Raw genomic sequence first — 15,081 nt, 5'->3', positions numbered from 1 at the left:
TGTATTGTGGAATGAATATTTCCATGTCTGTGATGTTGTGGAACAAGACATATATTGCTTACACTAGAGAGGAATTCATGGAGGAGGTCAGGTAGAAAATTGTATGCTTCAGTCTGTATTCAGACTATCTATTTCATCATGAGTCTCTTGGAGTTGTCCTGGATCTTTCCATTGCTGCTGGTGGTTAAGTCATTCAGAGTTGATTATCATGCACTATTGATGTTAGATATCCAACATTCTCCTGCTTCTGCTCATCTCAATTTTGCATTACTTTATAGAAGTCTTTCCATGTGTGTGTGTGTGTGTGTGTGTGTGTGTGTGTGTGTGTGTGTGTGTGATCATCGTGTTTGGCATTTTTTGTGGCACAGTAGTGTTCCTTTGCAGACATGTGCCACTACTTGTTTATCTGTTTCCCAATTGTTGGACATCCTATCTGTTTTCAGTTCTTTTTTACCACAAAAGGGAGCTGCTGTAAATATTTTGGAACATGTAGTTTCTTTTTCTTTTTCCTTGATTACCTTAGGAAATAAATCTTCATGGCTGTTGAAACAAACAAACAAACAAAAAAAGAAATGTAAGAAGGTACTTTCTACTGTAGAAGAGGGGACATGGGAGTAGAACATTCAATGTAACATTGGAGGGTTGTTTTTTTTTTTTGATATGTTGGCTGCTTTCCAGAATTTTTTATTCTTTGCCAAAAATCATAGGTAGGTTTTCAGACTATTTCTTCATGGGTATTGTTATTATTGTTGTTATACTGTAAGCTTCTTGAGGGAAAAATTTCATTTTCATCTTCGTATCATCAATAGGTGCTAAGTAAATGTTTTTGGAATTTAAGTGAATTGCCAATGAATCATTTTTAAGGGGCCTGACCTTAGTGATAATACAGACTATGAGAGAGAGCATTAGAGACTGCAATACAATCACTACAGACTGGAAATTTTTAACACCCACTAAATACCTCACAAGACATGATCTGGTAGCTAGATACTCCATACATCTGGAGTTGCTACCTTTTGTGGACCAGCAGATGACAAATCAGACTTCAAAATATCCTTGGTGACTCAACCAATCAAAGTTCTGAAACCAGACTAGTATCACAACTCAAACTGTTGCCCAGTTATGACACTGATCCACAAAAAACTAAGAATATTTTTCATATGTGAGCATGGCAAATATTATGATCTCTAAGATATATAGATCAAAAAAAAGCTTTCAAAATATAGAGACCTGACAAGAGAAATAGAAATCCTATGAGAAAAGGATGAAGTATATATCACCCACATCATTCTCTCTGCTTGCATCTTAATATTTTTACTCAACTACAAAAAGCAGTTATTTTTAACCACCTATGAGAAAGAAGGATAGGGAAAAAGGAAGAAGGAAGGAAGGAAGGAAGGAAGGAAGGAAGGAAGGAAGGAAGGAAGGAAGGAAGGAAGGAAGGAAGGAAGGGAGGGAGGGAGGGAGGGAGGGAGGGAGGAAGGGAGGGAGGGGAGAGGGAGGGAGGGACAGATGGAAGGAGAAAGGAGGAAAGAAGAAGGGGAGGAGGAAGGAGAGAAAAAGAAAGAAAGAAAGAAAGAAAGAAAGAAAGAAAGAAAGAAAGAAAGAAAGAAAGAAAGAAAGAAAGAAAGAAAGAAAGAAAGAAAGAAAGAAAGAAAGAAAGAAAGAAAGAAAGAAAGAAAGAAAGAAAGAAAGAAAGAAAGAAAGAAAGAAAGAAAGAAAGAAAGAAAGAAAGAAAGAAAGAGAGAGAGAAAGAGAGAAAGAGAGAAAGAGAGAAAGAGAGAAAGAGAGAAAGAAGGAAAAAGAAAGTTAATATGACTAGTATTAGGTAGACTCAAGCCCAATTTTTGTGATTTCAACTTCATCACTCTCCTCTACACCATTGGAACTAAAAGACCCTTCAGTGTTTCATAGTTCAACCCACTGACTTTATAGGTGTATAGTAAGGCCTAGAGAGGTGATTATCCCAAGGTCATATGGGGTTCTGGCCAGATCGGGAACTAGAAGCCATGTTTCCTCATTCACTCCTCAGGGAAACTTTCATTCTGCTCTGCTTCCTCTCTGAAGTATATTTTAATAGAGCACAGCAATACACCAGCATTTTTTACAACTAGGAATTGGTAATGAGACAAATATTTTGAGCTAGAAGCGAATTTAGAAGTCATGAAGTCGAACCACTTCATTTTATAGGTGAGGAATAAGGCACTAGTCTGTGGTCACATAGCTAGCAAATATCTATAGTAGGATTTGAACCCTGGTCTTCTGACACCAAGTCCAGTGCTGTATCCATTGTATTACTCTCCTTTTGGTAATTGAGAGAGCATGAAGTCACTTAATCCATTCAATAAAGCCAGATCCAGATCAAGCTTAATATCCCCCCCACCCCCCCCCCCCCAGGTCTCTACCAAGGAACCAGAACCTATCTGCGCATTTCTCTATCTCCTTGCCCTGAATGATAACCCTTCCCCACCTCCCACCCCAGAAACAATGATCAAATCAGTAATTGCATTTCTACTTAGGGCATGAAAACTGCCTGCTCTATAACTCTACTCACAATCCCTGTGACTCATTGGAACAAAGGTCCCTTCTATGGCCACCACTAATCTCCTGTTAGGATGAAAGCTTGAATCCTCATTGTCTGGAACAAAGAAATAAATGTTCTTCATTCATTCATCATTCATTTACAAGTTGTTTCCTAAAAGTCGCAAATTTATTGTTTTTGCCCTCCTGACTACCTAATATAACTCTGTTGAAGACTCTCAGAATCCATTCTAGATAAAATGCACACATATTACAAGTCAGCAGAATAAACTCAAATAGCAATGAGTCCCTGCAAGGTGGTGTATTGACTTAGAAAACTACAATGTTTACATTTTTATTTATTTTGTTAAATATTTTCCAATTGCCTTTTAATCTGGTTCAGACCACTCAGGAGCTTTGCTTGCTGCATGTGTCTCACTGGTTTTAAGTTTGACATGACCAGATTCATCCAAGCAATGGAACATAAAGCGACATCTGGGGAATGAGTATGGTTTGCATTTAATCTGACTCATCTTCCAGACCTCCTTCAGTGCAATTAGAGGACCACCAGATGAGGAGTGCCTTGAGTTTTAAAGCCTATCAAATTCAACATCCAGGCTCAGTCATTTGTGTGACCACAGCCTATTTATTTCTCCTTTCTAAGCCTCAGGTTCCTTAGCTCTAAAATTGTTATGATAAGATAAAAACACAACCTTTGTTATATGGTTGCATGAGCAAAGCCCTTTGAAAACCCTTCCCTTCCATCTTAGAATCAATAGTGTATGGGTTCCAAGACAGAAGAGTGATAAGAGCTAGCTTAGTGGGGATTAAGTGACTTGTCCAGAGTCACACAGCAAGGAAATATCTGAGACCAAATTCAAACCCAAGACCTCTATCTCTGGGCCTGGATCTCAATCCATTGACCCACCTTGTTGCCCCCTAAATAGATAGTTAAAGCAATTAATTCATAAATGTTTGTTGAAATGAATGCTTGCTTGTTGCTTAGATGTTAGGAGGAGATCTAGGGTCTAGTTCCTATTCTATCACTAACTAGCCCTATGTGATCTTCAGTAATGATAATCCTCCCTTACAGTTGAAGAGCCTTTTATAGTTAAGAAATGATTTCAGATTCTCAGTCCTGGTCTGAGCCCCATCTTTCAGATGCCACAAGTCACACAGGGCTAAAGCCAGCTCCTTCCCAGTGGCCAGGAAGCCACAAGGTGTCCAGTCAAAGGGCAAGGCTGACAATGACAAATGGAATAAGGGGTATGATTTATATTAAATTCTCACAGCATAGAGTACTATTCTAGACAATAATTACAAAAGACCTAGTCCCTGCCCTCATGGAACCAATAGGGGGACCTAACCAATATATACATAACTATAATGCAAAAAAGATGGTATATGTGTGTTATAATTAAGTTTTTCTAGGTGACTCTATATTAATTTATAATTATTTACTAATAAAGGGGGAGAGAGAGAGGGAGAGGAAGGGAAGGAAGGAAGGGGGAGAGAGAGACAGAGACAGAGAGAGGGAGAGGAGAGGGTGAGAGAGAAAGAAAGAGAGAGAGAGAGCAAGAGAGAGAGAGAGAGAGGAGAAGAGAAAAGGGGTACTAGGCTATTTCACATTTTTATGGAAGACTGACAAAGGCTTGATTACTATATCTATCAATCAATTACCAAGCATTTGTTAAGTAACTATATAGTCCAAGCATTATGCTAGGCACCAGGGAAACAAAAACAAGATTGAAATAATATTTCCATTAAGTAGCTTATGTTTAATTAGGGAAACAACTTGTAGTTGTCGAAACACATATATATTTATATGAACACACATATATACATACACATATGTCTGTATGTACATGCATATGCATATCTTTGTAAATACAAGGCAATTTTAGCAAGGTAAATAGCAATTGCTTGGAGATCAGGAAAGGACTATGGTAGGAAATGGTGCTTCAGCTGAGATTTAAAAGAAACTAGGAATTTGAAGAAGTGGAGGAAAATTGAAAATATACTCCAGGCATGAAAAGGTCCAAGGAAACTAGATATCGAATATTGTATGTGGAGAACAGTAAACAGGCAAAGTTTAGCAGGATTGTAAAGTGTGGGGAGAGGAGTGATATATGTAATAATTTTGCAAAGGTAGTTTGGAGCCAGATTGTAAAGGGCCTTAAATACCAAACAAAGGAGTTTGTATTTTGCCTAAATATTATGAGCATTACGTTTTTAGATGATACAGAGCTGAGAGGCAAACCTAAAGCACTGGATGATATAATCAAGATCCAAATGGTTCTTGACAAATTAGCTCATTGGGCCCAATCAAATAATAAGCAATCAGCAGGGATAAGTGTAAAGTCTTACTCTTGGATTCAAAAAGTAAATTTTGAAACACAAAAGCAAATTATTTTATACATAGTATAAGTACAAGTAGTTATAATTTGGCTGAAAAAGAACTGAAGATTTTAATAGCCTTCAAGCCAAGTCCAATTCTGTGTGATCTGGCAGCCAAAAAGACTGATTACTTTTTTTAAATGATCTTAATTTGAATTAAGAAAAGCCTATTGTCTAGGACTAAGAATATTGTCAATGATAGCTCTATTGTACTCAGTTCAAGTCAAACAAAATTTACAATATTGGGCTAGGAACACTGTGTGCCATTTTAGGATTGATAGAAATAAGCTTGGGGATATCCAAAAGACATAAATGAGAAGAGGGGAAGCCTTGAGTTCATGCCACATGGCTCTAACCAAAGTAATCATGGAGGGCCACTCTCCAAATTATCTATGCTCAGACACTTCTCATGAAGTTGCGCATATGTGCTATGGATTTGCTGAAGACCTTGGATTGATAAAGCCATGCCTTATTGATCCCTGTGTCTGGGAGACTACTCCAAAGATGACTGGGAACTGAGCCAAGAAGAACCATCCCCTCAGTAGGTTATAAAAAGAAGGAAGAGAAAAACAAAAAAACAAAAACCTCTTTTGTATCCCTCATCATTTTGATGCAATTGGTTTGGGACTCTGCCAGCTCTCCCCTAGATTCCAGGCAGGGTGGGAGGGAATTTCTCTTGCTTCCTCTTCTCTCCCTAGAATAATGGTTCCAAGAGGACATGTCAGCAAGAACGTATACTAGCCCACTTGAGCGTGACATTGGATCTATGGTCCCTGCCTGCCTCTTCTGGTCACTGAACAGAAATCTTGGGAAACAGATAATTCTCACCTTGGTGTCTACCTCATGAGTTCAAGAGTTTCTGAGTCCCCAGAACCATCTGCAACTCCAAAGTGAAGATGGCCACCCCAAGGAAGATGCTGGTGCTGCAAACAGCAAGAAAGTTCAAGCCATTCTCTAACTGGCCAGAAGACTGATCTTGTGAGTCATATAGACAAAGAAAGGGAAATATCCCTTCAGCAGACCCACAAAGTGTCTTTGCTTCTAGAGAGAGGTGTGATGAGTTATTGTTTTATGTTTTCAGTATTTGTCATGAGACTGTGGTATTTTAAGCATTTCTTTTGTCATGGGGAAATACAGGTATCCCATCCACATCACAATTTCCCCCATTGTGGTTTTGATACATCACAGGTGAGTATAATAAATTGAAAGGGATTTGGAGAGAGTTTTGCAGAATTTACAGATGATATACTAAGGCCAACAGATGATACAGAAAAAGTTTAAAAACTATACAGCCTATAACCAAATACTTAATCCAAATTTTACAAAAAGTAATATAAACACCCATTAAAGAAAAAAAAACTTAGACTTTTTCTCTGGTATGAAAGGAAGGCCCAAAAATTTTACATGGATTTTCCAGATCACAGAATCTGCATTCCTTACCCCCACAATGTGGAAGGGATTCCTGTGCTATATACTATACCCAATACCTCTTTCATTTATTGAGTATTTTTTTAGAAACAACTTTCTTTAAGTGTTATACCAATTTTTTTTTTGAAAGAGTTTTTCCTGATGTAGGGGGCATAAACAACTAGAGATGAGAAATTGCCTGAATCTTCTCTTTTTATTGGGTGGGGGGAGGGGGGAGGAGAATCAGGACTGAAACCAGGCTATGTAATTCCAGATCTCCTTTCTAGGGAGGACTCCCAGGCCACAGACAACATTAACATTGGTTGAGTTCATTTCAAATATTTGAAAAACCATCAAATATAAAACGGACTGAATTTATTCTCCTTAGCCCCAGAGGGCAGAACTAGGTATAATGGCTAAAAATAACACAAGTATATTCATGGCTGATGTACAAAACAAAAATCAACAAATCAAAACAACATCCTAATCTTTAGTGCTGCCCAAAACAATAAAGGGCTCACCAGAAGTTGGTGGGTTATTCTTCACTGGAGATTTTTAGACAAAAGCTAGATGATTATATTTCCCTATTTGTTATTCAAATGTAGAATGAACTAGATAGTGTCAGAAATTCCCTTCAACTCAGATTATTTGATTCTGTGATTTTTAGAGAATTTCTTTTTCTTCCAGTGAATTTTCTAGATTTTTAGAGAATATTCTAATCATAATTTTACCACTCACTACCTGTTCTGCCTTGAACAAGGCACTTAATCTCCCTATGAATGCCTCTTTATCTGTAAAATGGATTAGAGGACCTCTTAAGGTCCCTTCCAGGTTTGAATCTCTGATCCTAGCATGAGGTGAGCTCTAAAAACTTCCAGTTCTACATTAATGATATAATGACAAAATGAACCGAAATGGTCAGTGAGAAAAAGGAAGGCATCAAAGATAACTAGAAAGTTGTTTGTTTGTTTGTTTTTTTAAATGAGACATTGAGTGAATGGTGGTAATAATAAAGAAAATATTTAAGACAAAAAGGAACAGGTTTTTAGAAGAAAGTTAAATTCACCTTTGGATATATTGACTTTGAGATACTAGCAAGACATTTAAACATAGATAGGAATCTTGTAGGTGGTCAGAAATGTGGATCTGGAGTTGAAAGAAGTTAGGATTGGATTTATAGAAGTGAAAACCATCTGCATGAAGGGAGATAACAAGCTGTAGGAATGAATACAATTGCCAAGGGAAAAAGGGTAGAGAGAGATGAATATAGTTTTGGAACCTTGGGGAACACCAGCAAAAAGGGTAGAAAGCCTTCAGGCAAACACAGAGATGTCATTGAGGAAGAAGTTCAAGGAGATTGAACTATCTTGGACACTATGGAAGGCCAGAGTATCCAAAGATGATAATAATAATAAGGAGAAGTCAAGGAGGATGAAGACTAAAAATAAAGACCACTGGATTTGGCAATAATCATGTCTTAAGTGATTTTCTGGAGAGTTGATTGAGTCAGGAGTCAGATTACAGCAGGTGGAAGAGTGAGTGACTGATGAGGAAGTGGAGATGTTGAATAATTTGGGGATAAAAGGTAAAAACTCAGTAGTTAAATGGAATAGAAGGGTCCAAGAAAAAAGTTTTGTGTTTGTGTGTCTATATTTGTATCTCTGTGAATTTTTCTCTAGGACTGGGGAAACCTGAATATCTCTACAGACAGATGGTAAGGAGCCAGGAAAGAGGAAGGAATTTATAACACATGAGAGGGGGAAGAGTGATTAATAGGCAAACTGAGATAATTTGCATCTTAATGAACACTGATTTGCATAGTTGCTAAAGCTAAAATTTTCTCCAAATCATCAATGTACAAATTCCATAAGCTCAATAAATATGTGCTCTTGTTTTCAAAGAAGAAACTGTGTGAGTTTCTGGGAACATCATGGCCCAAATTTAAAAAGCCTGAGTTCACAAGACTCTTGGAACATGTGAAAAGAAGAACATATCCAAAGAAAGAGACTTAGAGACCATCTCTTCCAACACCTTCATTTTATAGCTACAGACACTAAAGCCTAGGGAAGCAAAACAACTTATCCAAGGTCACACAGGCAGTAAAAAACAGAATCAGTAGGTGAACTCCTGTCTTAACTCTAGATTGATTTCTTTTTCCATTCTACCACACAGACTTTACAACAATAGCAGCAATTATGACAATAATAATAACAATCATAAAAATAAGAATAAGGATAAGAGTTAACATTTATATACAATCTATATGCAATCTATATACAATCATAATAATAATATAAATAAGAATAACAGCTAACATTTATATACTTTATACATAATTGTTATCTCATTTTATCCTCACAACAAGCCTGGAGTGTCGGTATTATTATTATCCCTATTTTACAGTAAAGGATACCAAGACTTAGAAAGGTCAAATATCAATTTAATTGGAAGAACTAGAACTAGATCCTATATTCCAAAGCTCCACCAGGAGTGATTCTTTCCACTAGAATACATTCTTTCTACCATAGCCTGTTACTTTTTTCCCCCCTCTGGACTTCGGTTTCATCCTCTATAAAATAAGGGTGTTGGTCAGGAAGAGCTCTAACATTCTATGGTTCTGTGATTACTCATTTGCCAACTACATTAAAAGCTAATTTCCCTGACATTTCTTCCCACCTCTGCCAAAATAAATAAATAAGACTTCTCTGGGAAATCCTTCCCAATTTCAGGCTTTACTGTTTAGGAAAAGGGGGAAAGAGAATGCTATATTCTTTTCTGGGAGCCACAAGTTGGCATTTTCCAGTGTTATTTGTGCTGTCTCTTCAAAGCTGAGCCACAAAAGTGGTAGGTGGTGGGGATGATGAGAAAAGAGGGAAACTAGGCTAATTCTTTTGAAACAGAAATTCCCCAGAAGTTCCAAAGAGCCTGTGTCCAGAGGGAACTTAAACTTTAAATTATTTTTCCTGGGACAGTTCTAACACTTGCTGGCAGAGACTTCCTCTCCCAGTAACATTCATCTTTCTCATGATCTCTGTTCAGCTAAAAAAGAAAAGTTTTAAAAACAAAACCCACAGCTCATAACATGGACAAAGAGGTTTTCTTTTTTTCTGTGTGTGTGTGTGTGTGTCCCTGATAAGAGCAACCTTCTGCTAATTAGTACATCCTGTTCTAGATGTCCCCACCTCCACCCCCTACCACCATCAAATCCCCCCCCATTCATGCTTCCTATTGAAGATTATGAATAAATAGCCCACAGGAGAATATGATTATCCTCTGGAGAAATAAACTGCCCTTGAAATATGAGTGTCATTCAGACTACAGTCAGAATGCAAATCCCACCAATCAGGATTCAAAAGCACCAAAGACTGCTGTTCGCTAAGTATGGTGGCCACCGCTGCTAATAATTGACTGATTTCTATTTCTATGTCCCTTCCCTGCCCATCTCCCCAATTCCATGAAATATTACACACATTTTCTATTGGGGATCTCCAAGAGGGAAAGCGGTCTCCCCCAGACACTGAACCATCTGTTGTCAATGATGATGGGTTTTACACATTAGTAATTAAAATTCTTTGGATGGAGTCCAAGACATACCCACCTTCAATTCAGTTCAACTCAATTTAATTCAACAAATATTAATTATGTTTGTGGATGGCAAAACTCTGTGGAAAGCACTGTTCTAGCTGCTAATGATAGAAAGATGAAAAAGGATAGTTCCTGCCTTCAAGGAGATTCTATAGCTATAGAAGAATAGGACAGGTATATAAGTATGTATAATACAAGGAAAAATGGGCTTGTTTACAAAGTTCTCCAGACCAATTTTGTGAAGAATAAAACACTTTCAGCAAGATAGCCAAATGACTGCTGGACTTCAAGTCAGGAAGACTTAAGTTCAAATCCTGCCTCAGACATAGGACCATAGGAGCAAGTCATTTTGCTTCTGTCTGCTTCAGTTTTTCAACAGTGCAAAGAAGATAATATTAGCACCTACCTCATAGGATTGTTGTCAGGATCAAATGCAAAGTGCTTTAGAAACCTTAAGATACTATGAAAATGTAAACTATTATTATTGTTGTAGTTGTTTTCCATAAGCAGCTTCAAGGAATTCCCCCTGGAAGCAAAGAACAGAATCAGCCAGAAGAGTGGACCCAGGAAAGTTGGCTGAGCAATAAACCAACAGAGATACTACATCTGTTGTAGTAGGGAGCTGTGTGAGAATTCTAGGGAGAGAGAAGACTTCTAAGCCCTGTAGTACCAAGCACTGTGAACTTGCCAAATATGTATCCTATACTACCATTGTATGATGAAAACACTGGATATAACTCATTCCCAAATGCTTCCTGTGGGAAACATACCTACCTATGGCCAATAATCTACTCTTCTCAACTATCTCAGCATTTAAGGGTTGGAAGGATATGGGATTTGAGATAACAAAGGTAGGTAAAAAAAAAAACAACAACCAAGATGATTAAACTCCATGTTATTTTGTAACTGGGGTGCCTTTGGAATTAAATAATGTAGATGAGACGTCCCAAACTACTTTAGGTTTGCTTTAACTGTCCTGGTCAGAAGAATAAGAGTTTTGTGTTTAATAGGCTCGTTAAAGTCTCTTACTCACTCTCCTGCCCAAGCTTGTTAAAAATGATGGCAAGCCAAAAGTTCAATGACATCATTTTTTTGTTTGTTTATATATCTACCTATGCAAAGCAAGTAATGATTCCAGAAAGAAATTGGGCAGGGCAAATGTGAGAGATTTTCTTTATTGTATTTCATTTTCAAGGTTGGCTTAGAAGATTTTGACTAATAGTTTTTTGGGGAAAGGAGAGGGTGGGCAAGAGGCAGGACCAGATTTGGGATTTCATTGATAGGGTGAAATTTCTGATGTCAAAATATCCTCTACTGATACAGATTGGCAGTCCATCTGTAAATTGTGGACATGGAGAATTTCCTGGGGCCCCTAAAAGGTTAAGTGACTGGCCTATGACCATTCTGTCAATATATGTTGGGGACAAGGTTTAAACCCAGATTTTCCTAACTGTGAGACTGGCTTTCTTTCCACTATGCCACACAGCCTTTTGGCTCTTAAAAAAAAATCCTCCTTAAAACAGTATGAGCTCATCCCAAGAGTGGAATTTAGGTCCTGAGAATGCAGAGTATATATAAGTCTCTAATTCAACTCAGTTTAATTCAGGTAATGTTTATTAGACTGTTACTATATTTGAGGCACTAGGCTGGGCTCTCAGGATTCAAAGTGTGGGTTTTAAAATTAATACACAATAACTATTATATTTTATAAAGTTTTATTAATAATAACTAAAGTAAAAGAACTAACTGCCAGCCAGATCAATGGGAGAAAAGAGCATGGGAAGAGCCATAACAAACTTAAATAAAATCACAGTAAAGGTGAGGACACAAGAAAAGGGAAAAGGATTCTAGGTAATACAGAAAGGAATTTGGGGTAATGTAGTTTTTAGGGGTTCAAGAATTTCCAACTATTCCAAAGACAAAAATGAACTATTCCTTACTTCAAGGAGCTTACGTTCTTCTGGAGGGAAACAATCTGTAAGTACTTACAAAGTGTTTGTATGGATGTGTGCTATAGATATAAAATATAATTATATATATGATATATACAGACAGATGTATGTGTGCATTATGTTTGATATAGTTATATTACCTATAATAACCTATGTATTATATGTATGTTCTATATAACATATAATATACTGACATGTTATATTTTATAATATATAATTGATATATACCTTGTTACAAAGTTTATAATAGTGTAACATATTCTAATATAATATATATGTCAAATACAATGTAGTAAAATATGGTATATGATGTAATATGTTATAACTGATATATTAAATTATGTTTAAGGTATATACATACATATATACACAAACACAAATGTGTATGTGTGTATGTGCATTTGTGTGTGTGTGTGTATTATTTAATTAAAGCTCCCTTTGACTTATTCCTCCAACCAGCTGGTGATGGAACTCCTGGTATCCATCCCCAGAAGTTTTCTATATTGTGTTCTAGGTGTAATCCTATGGGTCTACACTGGTGGATTTTTGATAATCAATCAGCTAGTCGACTCACTTAGCAAAGACATTTACTAAGATGGAATAGTACAAACAGTACCCACGAAACATTACTTCCATCTATGTAGGTTCAGTTTTTTCCCAGTTTTTACAGAAAACAACAAATTCACAAGTATCCTGAATCACAATATTTCTTCTCTATATTGGGGGGAAAGAGTCGAGCTTCTTTTCTGCCCCCAGAAAACATTTTTTAAAACTTGATTTCATCAATGTGGGTACCAACTCTGCTGATACAGATCACAACTCTCTGAGCCCTGAGAGATGATTTTCAAAAACAGTAGCTTAAATCAGAGGATCTGGCGTCAAATCCTCTCTGGTATTCTGTTACCTGCACAAGTCTCTTAACTTCCCTGAATCTACAAAATGAGGGTTTTAAACTGATAAACTTGAGCTCTCTTCCAATTCCAGAGCTATATGATTGATGATGTTAATGATGATAGTTGCTATGGACCAAAATATTGTCAATTGAAGTCTGGTAATCTGAAGAAGCCCTCCAAATGTGCCTAGTCTGGGATTTCTATGACATAAATCTATTGAACAATTTGCCATCATAACCACACTTGGAGACTTTGCAGTTTGGGAAAACCCACTAGAATTTGTATTCTGGTATTATTACCTCTATCCATAATGAAGCATTGGAGTCAAATTTTAGAGGGGATAGGCACCAAAAAAGAAGGCAGATTATAGTAATTTGTACAAGTAATCTCTCTGACTTGAAGTCTGAGACCTTGCTTGATAATAATAGTTATGATGATCATTTCAGTACAACTCATGTTTATAGTGTGCCTCATAGAAAAAACACTGTATAGCTAGAAATTAATTTTATGTTCATTATTTCACTTCATCCTCTGAGGTAATAACATATTTATAGGATGAGAAGTGCTTTACATGCTATAATATTGCTCATTTGGGGCTATAGGATGTCTCTTCAGGTCCTTGTGGGTCCCTCTTCTGATGCTTTAAAGGGTTACATAAAATGAAAAGTCAAGAATGCCATCACAATTCTTCCAAGACCCCAAGGAGGAAAACTCCTAACATTTAGGCAGAGGTTGGCTCTCTGCCTTAGCTTACATTTATATTTATATCTCTCTAACCCCTGGTTTCTTTTCTGTTGAGGAAAAATTCAGGTTACTACAAATATTTGGGCAATGAAGCAATAGCAGATGTTAAGAGTGTCTGTTAATAGACAGGCACCAGGAGGGGAAGTTGGGCAAAGATCAGACCTTTTCTTAGAACTTCTCTCAGTCCTTGAGGAGGTGGGTACAACAGAGGGCACTGCTTTGAGTTTTCTGCTTCAGGATACCCATAGGATTAATGGTGCTCCTTGACATAATTTAGCCTCACTTTCTCTTTCTCCTTTCAAAGGAGTTGCCTGTGCTGCTGATGCTTTCCTGATCAGTTTTTGATGTCTCTACTCCTATCTCTCTGCTGCCACACCTTTGAAATCTCTCATTATTCTGAACTAGGAATTCTGAAACTCCTTTTATATGGACTGCTCAGGGCAGGGCCTGATCCCTCACCCAACCAGAAAAGAATTCCTGTTGCACTACCTGAAATGGCTTTGATTGATTCAAGGAATTATTCAGACCTTATCCACCCCAGCAGAACAGTCAAGCTCTGGTGTCTCCAGTTAAATGTAGCAGGGCTTAGCACCTTAATGCTTACTTTAAATGGAGTGAGCTTATTTGATTAATACCTTTACATGTGGGTAATTTCATTTAGACCTCACAACAACTCTATGAGAGAGGCACTACAGGTATTATAATCACACACTTCACAAATGAGGAAATGAGAATCAGAGGCACAGGTGAGATTTCAAACCAGATCTTCCTGTCTCCAGCTTCACTATTCTAGACACTAAACCAGTCTATCTCTTTAGTAGTACAAGCACTATAATTACTCTTTTGATATATGAGGAAAATGGGCTTGGGAAGTGTTATTGATTATACTGATGTAGCAGTATTGTGTTATGGGTAATATTGTTGTCCTGGGGGTAAGAGACTTAATCAGTCCTTTCTTCTGCCTCCTTCCCTAGGGCATGACTTCACAACTCAGGCAAAGCTTGGTTTTCCTTATATAGTCCAGTCCAATGAAGAAACTATGGTAGGAGGAAATGGTCAGTCATCTCCCATACCAGTCACAGCCTCACTACCTTCTCAAATGCTTATTGGTTTGCCTAGAAAATTATTTAGATTTCCATTTTCTTTCTAAATGGGTCTTCCTAAAATGCAGATTTGACCCTCACACCACCATCTTTTCCTCATACCCACCATCCAATAAACTCCAGTGATTCCCTCTTTCCTTCAGAATCAAATATAAAAGCCTCAGTTTGCCTTTTAAAGACCTTTCTCACCTGACTCCTTCCTTCCTCTGCAGTCTTCTTAATCCTTTATTCTCTTTCACATACTCATTGATCCAAAGACACTGGACTTTTTGCTGTTCCTCACACATGACGCTTCTGAATTTCATTTTCACTGACCATCCCTCATGCCCAGAAGTCTCATCCTCTTCCTCTCCCCCTACTGGCTTTCCTTGTTTCTTTCAAATTCCATCTAAAAACTCACCTTCTAGGAAAAAAAAAAAACTTTCCCAGTTCTCCTTAATGCTTGTGCTTTCCACCTATTAATTATCCTCTATTTACTTT

The sequence above is a fragment of the Monodelphis domestica genome, chromosome 1 (genome assembly GCF_027887165.1).
Source record: "Monodelphis domestica isolate mMonDom1 chromosome 1, mMonDom1.pri, whole genome shotgun sequence".
NCBI lineage: Eukaryota > Metazoa > Chordata > Mammalia > Didelphimorphia > Didelphidae > Monodelphis > Monodelphis domestica.
This window is presented reverse-complemented; position numbering follows the sequence as displayed.